The 23,094-nt window shown below is 40.0% G+C and overlaps 1 protein-coding gene across 6 annotated transcripts in view; it reads right to left on the bottom strand.

Annotated features, from left to right (window-relative positions):
• The window catches only part of PCDH7 (protocadherin 7), a 602,886-nt gene that overhangs the window by 481,327 nt on the left and 98,465 nt on the right, over nucleotides 1–23,094 (bottom strand). The window lies entirely within an intron of this gene.

Below are 23,094 nucleotides of genomic sequence, written 5' to 3'. Positions count from 1 at the left end.
TTTTACTACCAGTTCTATAGAACCAGTGTGAACCGGGGTAACCCATCACTGGTCTGTAAGGGGCGTGCATAAGAGCACCAGCATCCCTACCGTCCCTGTCCTAATGTTCCCTTTAATTGTATTTATTTTATGTATTCAATTCATGCTTATACTTCTATATATTATCTAATATGTAGACAAAATAAATAATTAATAATAATACTGCAATGGAAGGAAATAATGGCCAACAATTATTAGCTCCCATGCCAATGTTTAAAAAGTTCTCAAGTTTAATTTAAACCCTGCCACTTAAAATAATGCTTTCCATAATATTGGACATTCATGCCTGACCGCCTGCAGTAAGAAGTCCTGTTTTGGAATATATCTTGCAAAGCAGGTGAGTGTGTTATAATTGCATAGAAACCTTCATTGCCAGATGCACTGAGGACCCATTTTATGCGATAATTGGAACAGCTGGCTTTAGAGAAACAATGGAAACTTATCAACAATCCCAATCCAGTTGCATCTTTATAGGGCAGACAGATGGTTTCTGTCTATCGATCGTTCTACTCTTCGTGATGTTGATCTCGCAAAAAGACACACTACGGCTCTCCCACCTGTGATATACACCCATGATATATAAACTATTCAGATGCATCCCGAACTCATTCCATCTGCAGGAATGCAACTCAATCCGACAGAAGCATAATTGCAAAACCAAAAATTAAACCTGACGTCTGATTAATTGCACTTTAAAATATGCTGGAAGCCACAGATGGATCTGTTCCTAGCCTTCCAAGAAAGTTAAACTTCAGACAAAGGCACAGATTGTTCTTTTGGTGTCTGCACTATTTGTAACATTACCCCAATCTGTTAGAAGAGAGAAGCGTAGTTCCATGATAATGCATATGTGTTCGGTGCAGAAACACTTAACTTCCTAGCTGGCATGGTTAAATATCAAAGCAGGTGACCAGCTACGCAAAAGACAATTAAACTGCCCAAGGAGCTGCTGATCCAGTTCTACAGAGGAATTATTGAGTCTGTCATCTGCATCTCCATAACTGTCTGGTTTGGTTCTGCAACCCAACAAGACAGACAAAGACTTCAGAGGATAATTACAACTGCAGAAAAAACAATGGCTACCAACCTGCCTTCCATGGAGGACCTGTATACTGCACGAGTCAAAAAGAGGGCTGTGAAAATATTTACAGACCCCTCACATCCTGGACACAAATTATTTCAACTTCTACCCTCAAAACGACGTTATAGAGCATTGCACACCAGAACTACTAGACACAAGAACACCATATTCCCGAACGCCATATCTCTGCTAAACAAATAATTCCCTCAACACTGTCAAACTATTTACTATATCTGCTTTACTATTAATCTTCTCATTGTTCCTATCACCCATCTCCTCCCACTTATGATTGTATGACTGTAATTTTGTTGCTTGTATCCTTATGATTTATATTGACTATTTCCTAATATTGCTTATTTGTTCCCTATGACTATCATTAAGTGTTGTACCTTATGATTCTTGATGAACGTATCTTTTCTTTTATGTACACTGAGAGCATATGCACCAAGACAAATTCCTTGTGTGTCCAATCACACTTGGCCAATAAAAAATAAAATTCCAACATTCTAAAATTAAAACAACAAAGTCTATGTATTTTGGAACTAAGGAAAAGAAAAGTTGGGGATGCTAAAATGAATTAGAGAGAGGTGAAGTATCTTGCACCAGTTCTGAAATGCTCCTTCTGAATAATTACCAAAGTTGGCACAGCCCTATGTATCTATTCTATAGGACACACTATTTTAGGTGTTCCAAGTCATAATTAGTAGAATCAGAAATGTGACGTTTGAACCAAATCAATGTATTCATAAATATAAGTGTATTTTTAAGTAAGTGTATTTGTAAACAAGCAAATTAATAGTATTAAAAGTTAAAATTGCAGCTGTACACCATATAAAATGCAGTAGTGTATGAATACTTTGTCACCGAATGGGTTCAGAACCGATGTTCAGAATCAGTTTCAAGCTTAAACAAGGATTCAATCAAAACACAAAACTAACCGAAATGCAAAATTTGACTCTACATTGCATGTTTAGTAAATGTTATAGGCTTTGCTAAATTCTTAGTTGAGTCCTAATTTTTTTTCTAAGCATGATACAAATTCCACATTACAAAGACAGCTAAATCTCAGCAATCAATATACCCCTAGCTGAAATCCAAATTCAATGGCATGTACCTGAAATAACAAAATACAATAGGATTTACAACATTGATTAAGCATAAACTAAATCTCATAGATTAAAAAAAATCTGAAAGAATAAAAATGTTTTTACATAAATGCCTGTTTTTTTCCCAAAATCCTTTGATGCTACCATGGGAGCAGCAAATTGAGAGGTTGACCTGCACAAGAATTTCAGAAGACATATTTAAACAATGGGTAGAAACTCACTGAAGGATACATTTTGTTAGTGACGGGGATCCCAGCCTACGTGAAGCTTACACAGGTCAAGGACAATCTTCTCACACAGACCAGAAGTGAACAAATTGCCACACCAAATGTCACAATTAACAAGAACTATAATACCAAGAGATGTTATAGGTGGTGAGGAAGGAAAGTTGTACACAATCAAGGACTAAAAATGAAAGGACAATACTTGAGCAATGATTTAGATCTTCCCTAAAATGTCAAATCACATGAAGGGTTGCTACAATTAGTAAGGTTTTAATGTTGCCTTTGTTCACTGTCTTGAATTCCATTCCACCTTCCAGGTTATGCATTTTGGTCATCCAGTTAGAAAAAATAACAAGCTGCCCGTACAAGAAATCATACTATATGGGTAAAACCCTACTAAGCCAATGCCTTGATGATATATGGGTAAAACCCTAGTAGCTAATGATTTGGTTAGATATTTCATTCTCTAATCCCAACATACCTTATAGCAATTTTACTTCAACTGCATGGCTCCTACATACTATTACGCAATAGTACTACTACTACTACTACTACTACTAGTACTACTACTACTACAAAATAGATTAGAATCTCTGTATTTTGCCACTACCATGTCGTAGATGGCTAGTGGCATGTGGAATACAGTGTGGAGTTTTGCCATACTTATAGGACAGCCCGAACAATGATGTTCTGAACTAATAAGCTGTGATTGACTATGTCTTAAGGATTTAAGTCTACTTGGATTGGGTAAAAATTCCCTTAAAACTTTACACATTGAACTGCTGGATTTCATGTTACACCAAGTTTACATTGCAAGTTATTGTTCCACTCTAGGCTCACATATCACACTACAGTAGTGGGCAAAATTGTGGAAACCTTTTGGGAAAAGTGTATTTTTGAGGTTTGATGGCTAATAACACCACTTTTTTTTTTTTTGGAGTTTCAAGATAATCCTATTCCACTGCTGGGAGTAGCCCAGACCTTAAACCCAATTGAAAATCTATGGAGCTGACTCAAGAAACTTGTTAGTCAGAAGCGACCCAGCAATAAAACCCAGTTAATAGGAGCAATCCTTCAATCTTGGTTTCACATTATAACAGCTGCAGAACTAAGACTTGGTTCACTCCATGGGAAGACGTTGTAAGGCCGCATTTCATGCTAAAGGTTACCCAACTAAGTATTAACTGACATGGTGATCATTTTTGTCTATCTCATTTTTTTCTATAGTGATAACTTCTGTTTATGTCATTTGTTCTATGGTGATCATTTTTGTACATCTCCTTTTTTCTATGTTTCATTTTCCTTCTTCATACTGTAACTGCTATTCTAATAGCAAATCCTTCCTAAAAGTTACTGCATTACATTCTTGATTAAATTATCTTTCCATTGATATATGATTTTATGGCACTACTCCCCCCAAAAAGTGGTGTTATTAGCTAGTTTTAAAAAAATACACTTTTCCCAGGTTTCCACAATTTTGGCCACTACTGTAAGCTATGGTTTATCCAAAGCTAGGATTGTTGAATACATCAAAATGTCAAGATTATATACTAAGCCCAAACTAAACACACACACACACACAAAAATAATGGGGGGAGAGATATTTATGATTACCTCTGAATCTCTCTTTACTTCCTATAGCTGCTGGCTTTTAGTCAGGGAGCCAAGGATCATAGTCTCCTTCCTCAGACCATCTGAGGGCTTCTGTTCCTAAGGTCCATCAGCTCTTCCTCATGTCTTCTCAATTGCTCTACCAAAGAGGTGAGGAACCTGTATGGCCCCTTTATGACTTGTGGACTTCAACTCCTCATTGGCTCAGGAATTCTGGGAACTGAAGTTCACAAGTCATAAAAGAGCCATCATTCCCCACACCTGATCTACCAGGAAGGCAGAGCAATTTTAAATCAGGGTGGTTCTACATTGTATGAATATCAGTAACTTAGTTTGCAGGTCAAAGTATAATATTTAGTTGAGGCTTAGCAGAAACCTGCACATACTTTGAGGGTTTGGAGCACATAGGCCTAATATTTTAAAAGTAGTGTATAACCCAATATGCACCATTTAAATTATCAAAATTCATCATCCTCTGATGTTACACCTAACCAAACTTGACTGATCCTCAAACTTGACTGAACCAGGAAAATAGTACATTATTTAACATTAAACCTGGTTAATCTTTGATGAGAAATGTCTAGCCAGCCTGAGGGCAAAATACATGATTGATAATAACATGAAATCACTAGGCGGCTGGAACTTATTGTTTATGTTTGTGGGTGGACGAGAGTTTAATGTGAATGTTAAAGTTTAATGTTAAAAAGTAGAACAAATAAAAAGTGTTTTAGGAAGAAGATATGCAAGGAGATGACTCCAACAGAGGTGGTATTCAGCAGGTTCTGACCGGTTCTGGCGAACCGGTAGCGGAAATTTTGAATAGTTAGGAGAACCGGCAAATACCACCTCTGACTGGCCCCACCCTAATCTATTCTCTGCCTCCCAAGTCCCAACTGATTGGGAGGAAATGGGGATTTTGCAGTAACCTGGAGTAGGGTGGGAATGGAGATTTTACAGTATCCTTCCTCTGCCATGCCCACCAAGCCACGCCCATAGAACCAGTAGTAAAATATTTGAATCCCACCACTGGACTCCAACCAGCCATGACTACATAGGTTTTTTTTTTTAAGTTGATGTCATCAATTCTAGTTTAATAGTTAAGTAAGCCATGGTTTGTGACAGCTAGGAGTCCATAGTTACACAAATCAAATAATGGTTTAGCAAGATATATGTGAATGTAATCAAGGCACGTCAGTAGACCACAGTTTAAAGCAGGGGTGTCAAACTGAATTTCATTAAGGGCCATATCAGGGTTGTGTTTGACTTCGGGGGGGGGGGGTAGGGCGGTAGTCAGAGTGGGCATGGCCAGCTCAATGTCACCCATGTTGGGGGCGCCTGTGGTGGCCCAAGCGCTCTGCCAATGAAAACAGGCTCCTGAGCTCCTTTTTCAGCTGTGACGGCCTCCTACAACCCTCTGCCAGTGAAAACAGAGCTCAGGAGAGCCACCCACAGCCCTCCCAAGCTCCATTTTCAGCCGCAATGGCCTCCTGCCACCCTCTGCCAGCCAAAACGGAGCTTGGGAGGGCCACATGCAGCCCTCCCAAGCTCCATTTTCACTGGCAGAGGCACAAAAGGCCAGTCCTTTGCTGTTTCCAGGGTGGCCCCACAGGCCAGACTTAAGCATCCCAGGGGCCCATCTGGCTCCCAGGCCTTGAGTTTAACAACCGTGGTTTAAAGGAATTGCAGTCTCTTGAGTCTTCTGTGGTACAGTACAACCCATCTCATTACTTAACAGTTTCAAATGTGTCTGTATCTCCATACACACAATGTACTCCATGATTAGTAATCAAAGCATAATAAATGACGTCCTTGTAGAGTCTGCAAAATATGGTTAGTGATCAGCATTCAGTTTGGTTATTCACAAATTAGACATACTTGGTTTTCATTTTGCTTTCTACTCTAGAAAAACAGAACGCCTGTTGCAAAAATCACGTATCAAGCATGTTTACATGAGTAACTTGCTGGGTTATTGCTCATCAGCATTAGCTCATATCTCAGTTTATCTGTAGTCACCGAAGATTGGAAGACATTTTTTTTTCCCCTGAAATAAACAAAACACCCATACAAAACATGCATTTTGAAGTTAGCTTCAGGCAAAAGGGGGAAAGGGTTTAATCTTGTTCAAATGAATGGCCCACATTTCTTGCTCAGTTAAGTGGTTAATGCAGAAACCTAGTGTAAGTTGTCTGCAGAGGATCCCAATGGGAAGGTCTGTTCTCTGTCACACTGTGAATAGCCTTTGTGTACTTTCATGCTAAATACCGTGTCTTGACACCACTGAAGAGAAGAAGAAGCATAACATGTAGACAATTGAGTTCATGTGTTGAATCTCTCTCTCTCTCTCTCTCTCTCTGTGTGTGTGTGTGTGTGTCTTGTGTGTGTGTGTAGGTATGTATGTTCCAGCATAACTCTGGAACGCCTCGAGCAATTTCAACCAAACTTGGTGCACTGATGACTTACTCTCTGGAAAAAAATACTGTGGGGGTAAGACACCCCTAACACCCCTCGGGGTGAATATAGTGGCCACACCGCCCATCTGATCGGTCCCAGTGGCCTTCCGCAGCAGCCACGTGCCACCCGCTGGGCCATTCCGGACAGTGAGGAGGACCGTTGCCAGCAGATGGGTGTTGGCCCAGGGGGTTACTGCGGCAGCTGGCCATACACAGCCCCAACTCCACCAGGCACCAGATGGTGGTTACCGGTGGGCGTGGGCAGCCGGATGAACAGGGAGTGGGGGCCAAAGACTTATAGTGATTCTGTGTATGATTTTACTTTATAATGTGTATATTATATGTATACTTTTAAAAGCCTGTAAGGATTGGGATAAATAAATACCCGGGCAACGCCAGGTTATCAGCTAGTATTTAATATTTATACACATGCAGAATAAGAGAATGTGCAAATCTGAAACGGTTAACTTAGAAATTATAATTTCTTGAGCTGCAACATTGAGGGCGACCATTTTTTAATGGGCTCTGAAAAAGATTAGCCATCATTTGGTTGTTTGGTTCTCCTGCTTGAGCAGGGCGTTGAACTAGAAGACCTCCAAGGTCCCTTCCAAATCTGTTATTCTGTTACAGTAGTAGTGAGAGGCCAAATGAATGAGAATTTATGCCTTCAAAAGTAGTGATCAGGATTTTGATTTGCCCGTGTCTCTCGCTTCAACATTGGTCATACTTTAGCTAGTGCTGCAGTGATAAATCAACAAGTGTGGTCTTATTTATTTGTTTGTTTGTTTCTTGATATCATTGGTCTAGCTTCCCATTTTCAAACCAAACTCTGGATGGCTTAGAGCCCTAGCATAAAAACAAAATATATTCAGCCTAAGCTAAAGCAAAAAACAAAAACAATACAACCCAAAATAGGAAAAACAGAACAGATGGAATGATTTTCACTGTCAGACCTTCTTAGGATATGGTTCTCTGACTTTGAGAAGAATTTATTGTGCTAAAACCTGTAACAGTGCTAGCGGCGTTCATTTAAGCTTTGCTGAAATTTCTGAATGTAAGTTTTGATGACCACCTGCTGATACAGCTGGTATATGTGCTAAGATGCTCACATCTACTAAGGTACTCTCTGTTTATTTTAGCCTATCTTCCTCTAAAGCAGGGTTGTCAAACTGGCGGCAACCCGAGCCGGATGTGTCATGCGCAGGCCACGCCCACCCCGGTTCCACAAAGGCGAAAAATGTTGCGATACATCGCGATACATCATGTGACGCGATCGAGTTTGACACCCATGCTCTAAAGGATCTGTGATAGTGGAGATGTTATCCAGTCTCTTTCCACAGGCGGGATGAGAAATAGAAACTAGGCTGAGGTCACTTCAGTGGTGGGTTGTCCCCCGGTTCGCACCGGTTCTATAGAACCGGTAGTAAAACTGGTGGGAGGCTCCGCCCACCGACCCCGATGTCATCGAAATGCTTCTGCGCTTGCGCAGAAGAGCGTGCACGCATACCCACTTTGCTCGTGCATGCGCGCAGCCCCTCTGCAAACCGGTAGTAAAGGTAAGTAGAACCCATCCCTGAGTCACTTGATTTTTTCGTAACTGAATGGCAAGTTCAGTCTTGTGCACTCTCTTCTATTTCAATGGATTGCTTTCTATGCAAAAAAAATAAATAAAAAAAAAATCCAGTTTCAATATTACTTAATATGAAATAAATGGTACAAATGGTTAGAGGACAGGAATAACAAGCAAGAAAATAAACATATAATAGAGACAATCTAGAAATTAGGAAGCATCAATAAAACGATATTAAATATACAATGTATGTAAAGTAATATATAGAGATAATAGTACGTATAATAAGTAAGGAGTAGTATATACAATATATAAGGAATAAGGGAACCACAAAAATAAATACGTGAATATGTAGGAGGTGGGGGAGAAACATAAACTGGATGTACACCGATATGGAACTGTTGTAAAATGGAAAATTTTCTTCTGTTTTTGTTTTTAAAGAAAAAAATAATAAAAAAAAATATTAAAAAAAAGAATTTCCAGTTTCAAACTCTGCTCCGTTTCATTTTGTTTCAAATATCTGATCTACTCTGCCTCTAACTTGATATTTATTGTTGGGAGCAGTGGTGGTATTCAGCTGGTTCAGACCGGTTCTGGCAAACCGGTAGTGGCAAATGTGGGTGGGCCCCGCCCACCTGGCCCAGCGCTATGGCGTCCTATTTAACCACGTTTTCTAAGCCGTGCGCATGCATGCAAGCTGTGCGCGCAAGCAAAGTGCATGCACAGAAGGCCACTAGCATGCACGGAAGGCACGTGGTCACATTTTTGGTGCACGGCAAACTGGTGGTAAAATTATATGAAACCCACCTCTGGTTGGGAGACAATAGCAGTAGGCTACTTCTGGAGACTAAAACATAAAACAAGAACGGCTGCAGGATTTGTGTTTGGCTAGTCTAAAGAAAGGAAGAATTAGGGGTGACATGATAGCAGTATTTCAGTACTTGAGGGGCTGCCACAAAGAAGACGGGGTAAAATTATTCTCCAAAGCACCAGAAGGCAGGACAAGAAACAATGGTTGGAAACTAATTAAAGAGAGAAGCAACCTTGGAATTAAGGAGAAATTTCCTAACAGTGAGGACAATTAACTGGTGGAATAGCTTGCCTTCAGAAATCGTGGACACAACGTCACTGGAATTTTTAAAGAAGAGACTGGACAGTCACTTGTCTGAAATAATATAGGTTCTCCTGCTTGAGGATGGGGCTGGACTAGAAAATCTCCAAGGTCCCTTCCAACTCCTCTCTTCTCTTCTCTTCTGTTCCCGTTCCCGTTCCCGTTCCCGTTCCCGTTCCCGTTCCTGTTCCTGTTTCTGTTCTGTTCCATTCCTAGTCTAATCTAGTCTAGTCTAGTCTAGTCTAGTCTAGTCTAGTCTAGTCTAGTCTAGTCTAGTCTAGTCTAGTCTAGTCTAGTCTAGTCTAGTCTAGTTTTGTCTATTTTAGTCTAGTCTAGTTTTGTCTATTTTAGTCTAGTCTAATCTAGTCAAGTCTAGTCTATTTTCGTCTAGTCTAGTCTAGTTTATTTTATTCTAGTCTAGTCAAGTCTAGTCAATTTTATTCTAGTCTAATCTAGTCTAGTCAAGTCTAGTCAAGTCTAATCAAGTCTAGTCTATTTTATTTTATTTTATTCTAGTCTAGTCTAGTCTAGTCTATTTTAGTCTAGTCAAGTCTAATCTAGTATATTTTAGTCTAGTCAAGTCTAGTCAAGTCTAGTCAAGTCTATTTTATTTTATTTTATTTTATTATTTTATTTTATTCTAGTCAAGTCTAGTCAAGTCTAATCTAGTATATTTTAGTCTAGTCAAGTCTAGTCAAGTCTAGTCAAGTCTAGTCAAGTCTAGTCAAGTCTAGTCAAGTCTATTTTATTTTATTTTATTTTATTTTATTTTATTATTTTATTTTATTTTATTCTAGTCAAGTCTAGTCAAGTCTAATCTAGTATATTTTAGTCTAGTCAAATCTAGTCAAGTCAAGTCAAGTCTGGTCAAGTCTAGTCAAGTCTAGTCAAGTCTAGTCAAGTCTATTTTATTTTATTTTATATTTTATTTTATTTATTTTATTTTATTTTATTATTTTATTTTATTTTATTTTATTCTAGTCAAGTCTAGTCAAGTCTAATCTAGTATATTTTAGTCTAGTCAAATCTAGTCAAGTCAAGTCAAGTCTGGTCAAGTCTAGTCAAGTCTAGTCTGCTGCACAAATCAAAACCATCATTAGATGGCAGGAAAGAGTCAATTCTTTGTATCACTTTGTTGCCATCTAACAGTTGCTCCCAGGTTTGCATTCTAAGTAGGTCACTTCTAATAATAATTTTCCTGCAAATAGAAAGCTGCTTTTTCCTCTCTTGGGCTGAGCCTCTGGATAACCTTCTCTGAACTGAAAGTTAATTTATGCAAAAGATGCCACGTTAAGATTTGTATGGGGAAACCGGCAGAAAATCCCAGCGCTGTACCTTTGCTGCCAATAAAACTATATAGGCATATCAAAGAAGCATCAAGAAGTCAAGCTTGATTGGGAGGAAATTTTTTTTGACTGGGCATTTGAATGTTTAATGACATGGCATTCTTCTTGCCTTTTCTGATTTAGATATATTAATCAAAATTACCGAACATAGAAATGTGCATTCAGAGTAGATGTTCTACTGATTAGCATCCTGGACATAATCTGTTTCAACTCCTACCCTCAAAATGATGCTATAGAGCACTGCACACCAGAACAACTAGACACAAGAACAGTTTTTTTCCCAAATGCCATCAATCTGCTAAACAAATCATTCCCTCAACGCTGTCAAACTATTTACTAAGTCTGCACTACTATTAATCTTGTCATCGTTCCTAACACTCATCTCCTTCCAGTAATGACTGTATGGCTGTAACTTTGTTTCTTGTATCCTTATGATTTATACTGACTGTTTCCTAATATGATTTGATTGCTTATTTGTAACCTATGATTATCATTAAGTGTTGTACCTTATGATTCTTGACGAATGTATCTTTTCTTTTATGTACACCGAGAACGCATGCACCAAGACAAATTCCTTGTGTGTCCAATCACACTTGGCCAATAAAATTCTATCCTATTCTATTCTTTTCCTTTTCAGTCACATGAAAATGATGGTCGTTTTTCAGGCATTTCTTGAGATCTTCTCAAAATGACTTCATTTTAAGCACTGGGTAACTTTGGCAGGCTGCAATAGTCATGCATTGATTTGATTCATCCATCCATCCTACCCTATATTGCAATGGCAGTCGTGTTTATGGGCTTTTTAATGCTTTTCAAGTTATCTTTAGAATTCAGCTTTGCATAGAACTGACAAATAATTATTCTCTAAGGGGGGAAACAGCAATTCCGTCTGGATGCTATATCAGAACATATTTCCGAGTCAGCAGTTTTGTTGGACTTCAAAGCACTGGACACAACGATAAATATACGATGGCTTCAAAACATATTTTGTTTGCAAAAATGCTGAACAAGCACCTCTATTAGATCTGCAGGCATTAAAAAAAGAATCCTTCAATTAATTTGGGGAAATCAGACGGCCGTCTCAATGTCAAATTCTCATGTGATATTGTGAATGATAACTACTAAACCATTTCTACAGATTTGCTGCCATTTTATTCAGCAGCAGCAGCATGTAGACCCCAGAAAGCTGTTTAAAATCTTTTTAAGAATGGGTTTCATTAATAATTATGCAGGGTTAAGCTCAGCAGTATTTAGGGGAGTTAAAATTCACAGTTAGGTAGAAGTAGCACTACACCTCGCATTTTAACTGAGTTCTCTCCCGCCCTCCCCAGCTTTAGGTATTAAAAGAGAGGCTTTCTCAAAAATTTAAATTAAAAGGATAATAGCGAGAAAGGGAGGAACTGTGAAAAGTTGGGGATTTTACTGTTTTTAAACATTCAATCACGCTTTTAAAAAATTAATGAAACAGTTTCCAGAATCCAAGGGCTTTCAGAAGTGGGAAACTTAATGATGCACTACGTAGAAACATACAAAGACAAATATTCCATTTTTTAAAAAAATCAGTCCAAGAATATGGACAAATCATGGTTTAATAAAAACTTCTGATCTGCCCGTCAATGTTAAATATCCTGCACAACTGTTCTGACCTAAGCTTCCTGAGACAGTAAAAAGCACACGATTAGTCCCAAAAACCCTCTTTTTATTTCAACGGCTGTGAATTCTGTTCATTCACAGCCGGTAATGAGTCACAAATAGTTTGTAAAGAGTCCAACAGAAGTCTACCACAGTCCTTCGGGATAAGGCTGATAAGCACCCACCTTTATCTCTCTTGACACACTGCCAAAGACCTAATTGGCAGTTAGCTTTGCAAGGCCACACAGAGCAGAGAGTCAAAACAGAGCTTCAGAATTTAATCCGACCAGAACGAATAAAGTTGCTTCCTGCAAAGGCTCACGTGCCTTTGCTCCTCCTTTATGTCTTATGGGAGGGGCCAATCATCTCCAAGCCCTATTCCTGAGTTGTCCCTTTTGTTTTAACTGTTCTTGCCTTCTGGCAGCTCTGCACATGTGTGGCCACACATGCATGTGCAGGGGTTGGGGCACATGTGTGGGGCCCATGTGTGCATTGCATTTTGGGGGCTCAGGCACGCACAGACTCACGCTCGCACTCACTCACGCACTGACGCATGGACACACACGCTTTGGGCACTCGGTCCAGAAAAGGTTAGCCATCACTGCCATAGAGTGTTGCTGTAATAAAATACAGAATTTCCAAAGTTCTTTTTATTTGACTGGGAATCAGGGTTTATATAGTACTCTTCTAAACATACAGTCTAGGAAACCACAGTGCTAATTTCCATGTTTCGTGTTTATTCAAAACAGAAGAAAAGATACCAATAAAGGAGAATATTTGTAGCTCAGGGTTGAAACAAGGGGTCCTTGGTTCTCTCTGAGCTTGGTGGTTTTCTTGCAGATGTTTTATGACCCTATGACTAGGTAACATCATCACTGTTATTTGACTGATGATGTTATTTATTTTATTTTTTATTTATTTTATTAGTCATATTTCTATGCCGCCCACTCTCCGAGGACCCCGGGCGGCTTACACCAAAGACAGTATACTAAATAGCATATTGCCCCCTAACAATCTGGGTCCTCATTTTACCCACCTCGGAAGGATGGAAGGCTGAGTCGACCTTGAGCCGGTGAGATTTGATCCGCTGATCTGCTGAACTAGCAGCCAGCTGAAGTAGCTGCAGTACTGCACTCTAACCACTGCGCCACCTCGGCTCTATGTTACCTAGTTTGGGTCATGAAACATCTGCAAGAAAACTGCCAAACTCGGAAAGCTCGGAGGAAAAGACGTTTCTCGAAACTCGATGTTGGTGTAATAGAATAATTAAGTATCTGAGTTAAATGTTAATTGCTCCAGCATTTTATAACCACATTTTAAAAAAATGTAAGTAACAGCTTGTGAGAAGAGTGATAATGACTGCAACCACAGCAGGAAGAAGAGGGAATCAAGCACTTTCACACAAATACAGTTTTGATGATAATCACTGCTTTGAAGCCCCTGTTTGCTTTGGGAAATCACCCATGCAAAATAATGCAAATATCAGGGGAAGAGCCCAGCAAGTAAGCATTTTATCAGCAGAAGAATGGGTTAAATTAATCTCTAATATGCCCTAGTAATGATTACACACATCATATCACATCATTGCCTGATATGTTTGTATTTAAATACATTTAAATACATGTATTTAAATTCCTTAATGCCATTCCATTTTGGTCATGAGTAATGGGGAAAGAGAGCTCCAGACTATGGCAAAAAAAAAAAAGTTTATTTCAAGGGAAATGTTAGCAAAAAATTGAAAAATGGAATATGATATGGATATACAGTACCGAATGTTAGGTTATTAAGATACTACATAGAGGTATGCCTGTTTTTTTTTTTTTTGTATTGTCTTGTGTATTATTTATATGATGTGTTGTCTTTTCTTTTTAATAGAAAATATAAATAAAGATTATTTTTTAAAAAAATGAAAAATGTCTATTTTATCTAATATTAAAGTATAATTTTATTTTATTATTACCCATGTTTCCCCAAAAATAAGACCAGGTCTTATATTAATTTTTGCTCCAAAAGATGCATTAGGGCTTATTTTCTGGTTAGGCCTTATTTTGGAAAAAATACGGTACTAAATGCATCCATCTACCCTATTTCCCCTAAAATAAGACATCCCTTGATAATAAGCCCAATCAGGCTTTTGAGCGCGTGCACTAAAATAAACCCCCTCTGAAAATAAGCCCTCCCTAAAAATATTTAAATGCAGGGGCAGCCGGTCCCTGCCATTTCCTCTGGTTTCCTCCATGCACCCCAAAATAATAAGACCTCCCCAAAAATAAGGCCAAGCGCTTATTTCGGAGTTCAAAAAAATATAAGACAGGGTCTTATTTTCGGGGAAACACGGCAGCTGACAATCTTAACTGGCACTTATTTTGGGGGGTAGGGCTTATATTACATGCATCCTGAAAAATCATTCTAGGACTTATTTTCTGGTTGGGTCTTATTTTCGGGGAAAATAGGGTTTTATATCATAATGAAAGGAAAAGAGTACATTGTGAATGTGATATGCTTTTCACATGGAATATTGTGCAGGGGCATTTTTTTCAATCCCTACCTTTGAAAAAGCTCTTGTTGGTGTATCCTTTCCTGTAGATTGGGTGGAAAAATTGTAAATTCTAAATCTGGCTCTCCAGATTGTTCAAATGCCCATTCATCAGCCTCCAGCTTCCCTGAGTAAGAAAGTCCCAAATTTGGACTCCTTTTGCTTTTGGGAAGAAGATGAGGAGCAAAATAGGGTCCTTGAACCTTGAAGGTTCTTAAGAACCTACTTTGACCACTAAAAATCCTGAAGCTGTTGTGGCCCGCCAGCTGGACTCAGATGATGATGAGGTTGGGGAGGAACTTGGGCCAGTTCTGGAGTCTGGGGAAGGCTCTGATGGGTGTTCTGTGTCAGACACAGAGATACAGCCAGGGCCGTCCGACATTTCCCAGCCACCGGAGAGGCAGCTGCCTTTGGAGGCTGCTATGAGTGAGGAGGAAGAACAGCTGGGGCCTGTTCCAGATGCACATATGCGCAGAGCTGTTAGGAGAGGTGAACAACGGAGGACAAGGAGTCGACTCGGGAAGCAAGGCACACATGGATGCTGAACGGCCCCTTCCTGGCCGGGGAATAAATAGAAGGGGAGGGGAGGGGTGGTCATAGGAGACAACCGTTCAGATTTCTGAAGATTTGATTCATCATGTTTCGTGCCATAGAGAATGTTTGCCAGAACTTAATTTGCAGCTTTTCGGCTGGGAGCTCACGGTCTGGCAATTATCGCAAGGAACCGATAAGGTCTGTTATTGCAGTTAACTCTTTGAAGGACTATTGCCTGGAATTTTTGGTGGGTGAATGCCATTAATTCACAGGAGATAAATAAAGAGGGATTTTTCGTGACAAGGAGTCTGTTTCTTGTTTCTACTAAGGCTGGGTCAGAACAGAAGCATCCTATTCTACCTCCAAAAAAAATCAAACTCCTGGCAGCTGATTTAACCCCTTGTTTCTCATAGTAGTCATTCAATTTATTAAGGTAAATATGATACGACCACAAGAATTTTATCATCTGATCTACTTCCAGTTCAGGATCAATTTATCGCCCAATATGTATGAAGGTGATTACTTTTTTAGTTTCTTTCCTTAGTTTTCTTCATTCTTAGACTTTCCTGTGAATTAATTTTCACTGATAATGGAAGAGTTTGCACGTGGCTTTTTACAAAAGTTGGTGAACCAACCATTAAATCTTCCTCCATAAATGTCCTGCTTACTTTTGCTTCCTTGTTGGAAATACTCAATATTATACTTAAAACACTTAAAAACTTTAAATTCTTAAAAATAAATCAGTTTTCTCCACGGAGACACCCAACTTGAAAGCATTTGCCAGTTTATTCATGCCCCAACTTGAAATTCTAGTTTTACCTGGAACCTTTTAACAGCAGAAATTCTGAATGGGTTTTGCAATTTGAGTATTAAAGGTTTCTAGCTTTTATCGCATCTACTGCATTGTTCGTTTCATTTTATGTAGAGTTTTTAAATGTATTGCTTGATGCTCTAGAATCGGAAGTGAGGAAGATTGCTCTGCAAACGCTTCACATAAAAGAGAAATGCACCCTTGTTTGATCAACAGGGTTTCTAGAAATAATTTCATTCAAGCTGTATTATCTGGATAACTATAGACTTGCAAGCATCCAAAACTGCTCAATTATAGAACAAAACACCAGTCTGACCTACAGGGCAAAACAAAAAAAAAAACAAAAGAAAAATCAAAATATTGTGAAGCAACTCATACTAATCTTATATCTATCTCTTGTATATTTTTGACACTCGCTTTCTATAGCCAAGAAAATTAGAATTCCACTAGCCATGCAGGCAAGCTTTTGCTTGTTCCCATCAGACAGAGAAAAGTAGACATTATCCAACAATCAGCTGGCAGTAGGAGGCAAAGAGGAAAGGGGCTCCTGTTAACGGGAGGAAAAAAAAATACATCTTCCCTTTTCTGTTGTAAATTGCAAAATTCACAGTGTCCTGAAAGCACTGGGAAGAATACACAGCTGCTCATTTCATCTCCTACTGTTTCGCTGACCTTTCCTATCGGGGTGGTAGCAGGAGATAAAAAGGAGTTTTCTTCTTCATGAGATAGTTATCTACTAAACACGGCGCAAACGTGTCAAAAGTAACACTTAGACAACAGACCTCCATGAAGGACACATTTTGTGAAGGAGAAGGGAAGGTCGTTACCAGGGGTAGGTTCTACTTGCCTTTACTACCGGTTCGCAACGGGGCTGTGCGCGCGCTCTTCTGCGTGTGCGCAGAAGCGTTTTGATGATGTCGGGGTCAGTGGGCGGAGTCTCCCACTGGTTTTACTACCGGTTCTATAGAACTGATGCGAACCGGGGGCAATCCACCACTGATCGTTAGGAACCATGCATAAATCGAAGGACTGCCTATGTCAGGGGTATCAAACTCGATTTTATTGAGGGCCGCATCAGAGTTGTGTTTGACCTTGAGGGGGCCGGGTTGGGTGTGGCCAGGGTGGGCGTGGCCAGCTCGACGTCACTCGTGTCAGGGTGCCTGTGGCGGCCCGAGCACTCTGCCGGCAAAAATGGGTTCCCGAGCTCCGTTTTTGGCCGCGATGTCCTCCTGCAACCCTCTGCCAGCGAAAATGGAGCTCGGGAGGGCTGCACCCAGCTACGTTTTCGCTGGCAGAGGCACCGAGGGCTGGACCTTCGCTGTTTCCAGAGTGGCCCCGCGGACCAGATCTAAGCACCCAAAGGGTCGGATACGACGCCTGGGCCTTGAGTTTGACAGCTCTGGCCTATGTTGATATAATGAATGGCAATTCTGGATTGGGAATGAAATGAAAGCACTTGAGTGTATGTTCTTCCAACATCCCAGCTTCAGATCTCCAAGTACTTTGAATTAGATGGTTTAGAAATGAAATAGAAGGCAAACGCACAGGTCAAAATAAGTAAACTTTCAACCATGGATGTTCAGAACCTGATTAGATTGTCTACTCTACTTTGCAAAGGACCCCACTGAATCTTCCAGTTTCATTCTAACCTTATCTGGTCAGAAATACATTTTAGCAATTGCAATGAAATTTCCTCCCAGATAATTCTGTTTAGGGTTTGAAGCAGAAACATACTTTAGCTTGGCAATCCATTGAAATCCATTGAATCTGAGTTTTTTTATTAAGATCATTATCACTAAATGTCAATGCATGTATCCCCACATATGTAATGCTACAGGATGCTCCATTCAAACATTATCTGAATTTCTGCCAAGTGTAATATATTTTACTGGAATTTGATTGCTGGGTTGTTAAAAATCATTATTCCATCAGGCTGCAGCGAAGCAAAGACTGAATTCTGCTGAAAAGCCATGTTCCTTAAAATTTTTATTTCCACTGCAAATATGACGAGTAAAGCTACACTTAAAAGGTTTCTACAGCCAATTCAGATTTATATTGGCATAACACCTCCTCTTCTTATGCACTATTTAAATATACACCTAAAAATAATAACAAATGAAATTATTGCAAAAGATAAGATTGATGGGCAAGCATGTGTAAATCAGGTCTATTTTTAAGGTTCTATCTAACGGAATCATTATTATATGAATACATTATTCTGTCTTTCTGTGCAGTCATAAACATTCTCAAAATGAGTGTGTTGGTACCCACATAGTAAATTCACAAAATCCTCGGAACTGGAGAAATGTGTTACACCTGCCATTTTGATTACAAGAAACAAAATTCGTTGGATGAATTCCTTTTTGCTTCTCCATGAACAAGAATGGTTCATTTTCATGGACAACTAAAAAATAAAACAGAATTATTTTGTTGGTTGATTTTAGAAATGTGTAAGACTCTAGGTCCGTGATGGTGAACCCATGGCACGGGTGCCAGGGGTGGGTTCTAAATTTTTTTACTATCAGTTCTGTGGGCATGGCTTATTTTATGGGCATGGCTTGATGGTCATCTTGGACTACTGCAATGCTCTCTACATGGGGCTCCCCTTGAGGAGCACCCGGAGGCTCCAGCTGGTCCAGAATGCGGCCGCGCGGGTGGTTATGGGAGCGACGTGGCGCTCCCATGTGACCCCCCTCCTGCGCGAGCTGCACTGGCTCCCGGTGGTCTTCCGGGTGCGCTTCAAGGTTTTGGTTACCACCTTTAGAGCGCTCCATGGCATCGGACCGGGGTATCTACGAGACCGCCTTCTGCTACCAATAGCCTCTCACCGACCAGTACGCTCCCATAGAGAGGGGCTCCTCAGGGTGCCGTCGGCCAAACAGTGTCGACTGGCGGCCCCCAGGGGGAGAGCCTTCTCTGTGGGGGCACCTACCATCTGGAACGAGCTCCCCCCAGAGATACGGAAGATCCCGGACCTGCGCACGTTTCGCCGTGCTCTCAAAACTTTTCTATTTCAGCAAGCTGGCCTGGCCTAACTCCCCTCTTTTAAATTCTTAAATTTTAAATTTTTTAATTCGTGATTTTATAAATTGGGTGTTTTAATCTGTGTTTCGGCCGAAATATTTAATAATTTTAAGGGATTTTTAATATTTGTATTGTCTGTATTTTATCTTGGCTGTTCACTGCCCTGAGTCCTTCGGGAGTAGGGCAGTATAGAAATTTGATTAATAAATAAATAAATAATAAATAAATGTGACAATTCTTTAGGATTTAGCAAAGGTACTGGTCTATCAGGCTTTTAACTGCTTGCAGAGCTGTACTGGTCTACTCATTTGTTTTTCGAGGCACCGGTCTACCACCACACTGCCTTTTAACACTGATCAGCTGTAGGGCGGCCCTTTGAAGCTCCACAGCAAGAGTTTAAACAGTTGTTTTCCTTCTAGCTGATCAGCTGGGACTCAGGAGGCAGCAATAGATTGGGGGTGGGGCCAAATAAAAGGTAAGAATAATGCGGGGGAGGCGGGGGGCAGAATCGGTTTGGTGACATCATATCGTTACCGCTACTGGCTCGGCGGAACCAGGTGGAACCAGGAGGATCCCACCACTGATGCGTGCCACAAGTGGCACACAGAGCCCTCTCTGTGGGCACGCCAGCTGTCAGCCCAGCCCAGCTCCACCATGCATGCGCACTTGCCTCCCACTGGCCAGCTGGTCTTCGGATCTCTGCACGGGGGGGGCAGGGCATTCTCCAATCTCCACAGATTCCCCCCCCCCAGCACGCCTTACCTTTCTACTCCATTTCTACCGCTTGCACCAACCTGGAAGCCAAAACGGGGAGCGGGGTGCCGCGCGTCCCGTTTTGGGCCTGGAAAGCCTCCTGCACCAACCATTTGGACCCATTTCACCACAGAAAAGAAAACACCGGGAGCCACAAAACCCTTCCCGGGCCTGACTATTTCTTGAGCGGCCACAAAACTAGCCTATGTAGTTGAATTAAACGTTCTGTTTTCTTCTGAAACTTTTCTTTTCTTGGATTTATCCATGGTTGGCCTACCGGGGGTTGAAAAGCTCAATAAATTGTGTGCCGGTGGGTGTCGCACATTGGCGGTTGTGACGCATATTTTGAGTGACAGGGAGCCACTGCAGAGGGGTGAAAGAGCCACATGCGGCTCCAGAGCCGCAGGTTGCTGACTCCTGCACTACACCAAACTGCCTCTCAATGACAAATGTAAGAAACTGGAAAACACTGGTTGGGTGAAAATTGTCTAGAATGCTTCCATATGTCACTAAAACAAAACATGCCCATGTCAAAAGACGTCTAAATCAACACACTCTGCTCTTCATTTGTAAGAAAGAAGGGAGTATATGCGTAATAAAAGTCTTGTTATTCTGTTCATTCCCATTGTTCTGTTTCCATTCATTTGTTCTGTTATTTATTCATTATGCTTACACTTGTTTCATTATGCATTCATTTGAGTTCATTTGTTTGCTGAAACTGGGTTTTTTTTTTGTTTTTTTTTTTTTTGTTTTTTGCTTTGTTTCTTGTCATGCACCAGGAAACATTCTCTTTGGAAGCTGTTCGAGATGTGCACAATTCACTATTCTGAGACAGAATTGCATGGATCACTGTATTTTCCAGGAAATTACTGAATCTCCCCAGGAATAACCAGATTGGTATAATCGGGTGGGGGGAGGGAGGACTGTTTTGGGGTTTCTTGGAACAGTACATTTTGTACCCATCTTGAGCTCAAAATTCTGTCTTCTAAGCTGCTTTAAGGGACGCAGTGGCTCAGTGGCTAAGACGCTGATCATGTCGATCGAAAGGTCGGCAGTTCAGCGGTTCAAATCCCTAGTGCTGCTTAAAGAGGTGAGCTCCCATTACTTGTCCCAGTTTCTGCCAACCTAGCAGTTCGAAAGCACATAAAAAAAAGCAAGTAGAAAAATAGGGACCACCTTTGGTGGGAAGGTAACAGCGTTCTGTGCGCCTTTGGCATTTAGCCATGCTGGTCACATGACCACGGAGACGTCTTCGGATAGCACTGGCTCTTCGGCTTTGAAACGGAGATGAGCACTGCCCCCTAGAGTCGGGAACGACTAGCACATATGTGCAAGGGGAACCTTTACATTTAAACTGCTTTAGACCATATTCTGGTGACATTCTATTTAGATAATTTATTCTTCTCTGACCACATCATAAGTGTTTCACTTGAAAGAAATGGCAGCTACAAAAAATAATCAACCTCCAAACTCAGTTTCTGTAATCTCATCATCCTCACAATAAAGTGAGGTTTTGTTTTGTTTTTTTAAAAATATGAAACTCCCCAAAGAGGAGGCATTATTTTTAGTATAAATGAATATGATATTGAACGGACTTCACTGGAATTCATTTTTCTTTCTTTTTTTTTTTTTTTTCAAAATTAATTCACATCTTTTTCTGTGAACTCTATTATGAGATGACCTCAAAGAGAGCTTCTGCTAGCGGACAAAATGGTAATATATGGAAACCAAGACCAGTTTGCATGCACTCTCTCTTTGCTTTTCCTCTCTCTTCACCTCAATTATTTTCTCTTGAATTAGATAAATGAAAAATGGGGTGGGTTTAGTAAGCAATATCGAAAGCCTTCGTGTCTTACCAATACCGGTGCATTCCGAAAGATTATTTTTTTTTATTCAAGGTAACGTGAAGATCATATGAACGGAAAGCTTTGAAACAACTCAAAATAAAAATAAAAATAAAAATAATGAAGACGTCGATGTTTAAAACGTTTAATGTTACTTATTGATTTTTGTCAACAACAACAAAAAAAAATGCAACAGAAGTATACAGACTTTGTCATTTGTGAATACAATCTTAATACAATAGGGAGATTATAACCTCTACTGTATCGTAGCTTTGACACCTGAGAATGATTGCCAACAGTGGACAGATCACCTGTTTCACTTGTTTTAAATAAAATTTGCGTGATTTTAATACAAAAAAAAAAAAAAAGTGGGGGGGAGAATGCATAACCATTAAACCAGAATGATATGAGCGAGCGAAAATTAAGCGTCTTCACAATCGTGTCCTTTGACTCCTCGCTGGAATCAGCAGGAAGAAAATACTTATCTTCAATAATAATAATAAAAAAAAATTGAAGCACCATCTTTAACACTGAATTTTGTGCATTCAAGAAAGGCATACCGTGAAGTCAAGTGATTGCTTAAGTGTACAAGGCATAAACGAATGCAAAATAATATTTTCATATAAATATAACAGATACAAAGCACCTATTTAAATAGGGAAATTTACAGTTCATGGCAGGAACCTGAAAACAAAAACAAACATTTTTTTTAAAAAATACCCTTAAAGATGTTATAACGAATAGAATTCCCCTAGTCTCTTGTTGATGGTTGATTGTTGTTCTCACTAGAGAAAGTGGTTTTTAGCAAAACATAATCCCTGCTGTATCAAAATAATAGCTTGTTAAAATGAGGACGTGATGTCCAAGCAGGCAATCAAAATGCATTTGTCATTAGTGGAGGAGGATTTTTATTATTATTATTATTTTTTTGAAGGGACTAACTGGCTGATAATACAATTATCTTCCCTATCCGCCTTCTTAGGATACAGGTATTTTCTCAGGATTCTATAAGTGACCAAATCTAAGTTGGTTGCCAGAACACTTCAACAACAGAAAAAGTAACAGTAACAGAGTTGGAAGGGACTTTGGAGGTCATCTAGTCCAAGCCCCTGCTCACACAGTAGACCTGTACTAGGGATTCGAACTGCCGAACTGCCGACCTTTCTGATCGACAAACTCAGCGTCTTAGCCACTAAGCCACCTAGTCAGGAAGGGGAGGAAAAATTCAGCTTTATACTCCATGGTACTATATCGGCTTGAAGGAAGAAATACTGGCTTTTTTTCCCCAAAATGCTGGAAGGTTTTGCATGAGAATTTTCCAGTTTTGAAAACATGGGTGAGACTATTGTTGGGCGATCACAGGTTAACATGGAGACATTTGACTGATGAGCAGGAAAAGGGAAGAGAAGACAGCTTCTCTCG

This window comes from Pantherophis guttatus, chromosome 8, assembly GCF_059756535.1.
Source record: "Pantherophis guttatus breed Tessera chromosome 8, ASM5975653v1, whole genome shotgun sequence".
NCBI lineage: Eukaryota > Metazoa > Chordata > Lepidosauria > Squamata > Colubridae > Pantherophis > Pantherophis guttatus.
The sequence above is the reverse complement of the archived record's forward strand: the minus strand, read 5'-3'. Positions and strand labels throughout refer to the sequence as shown.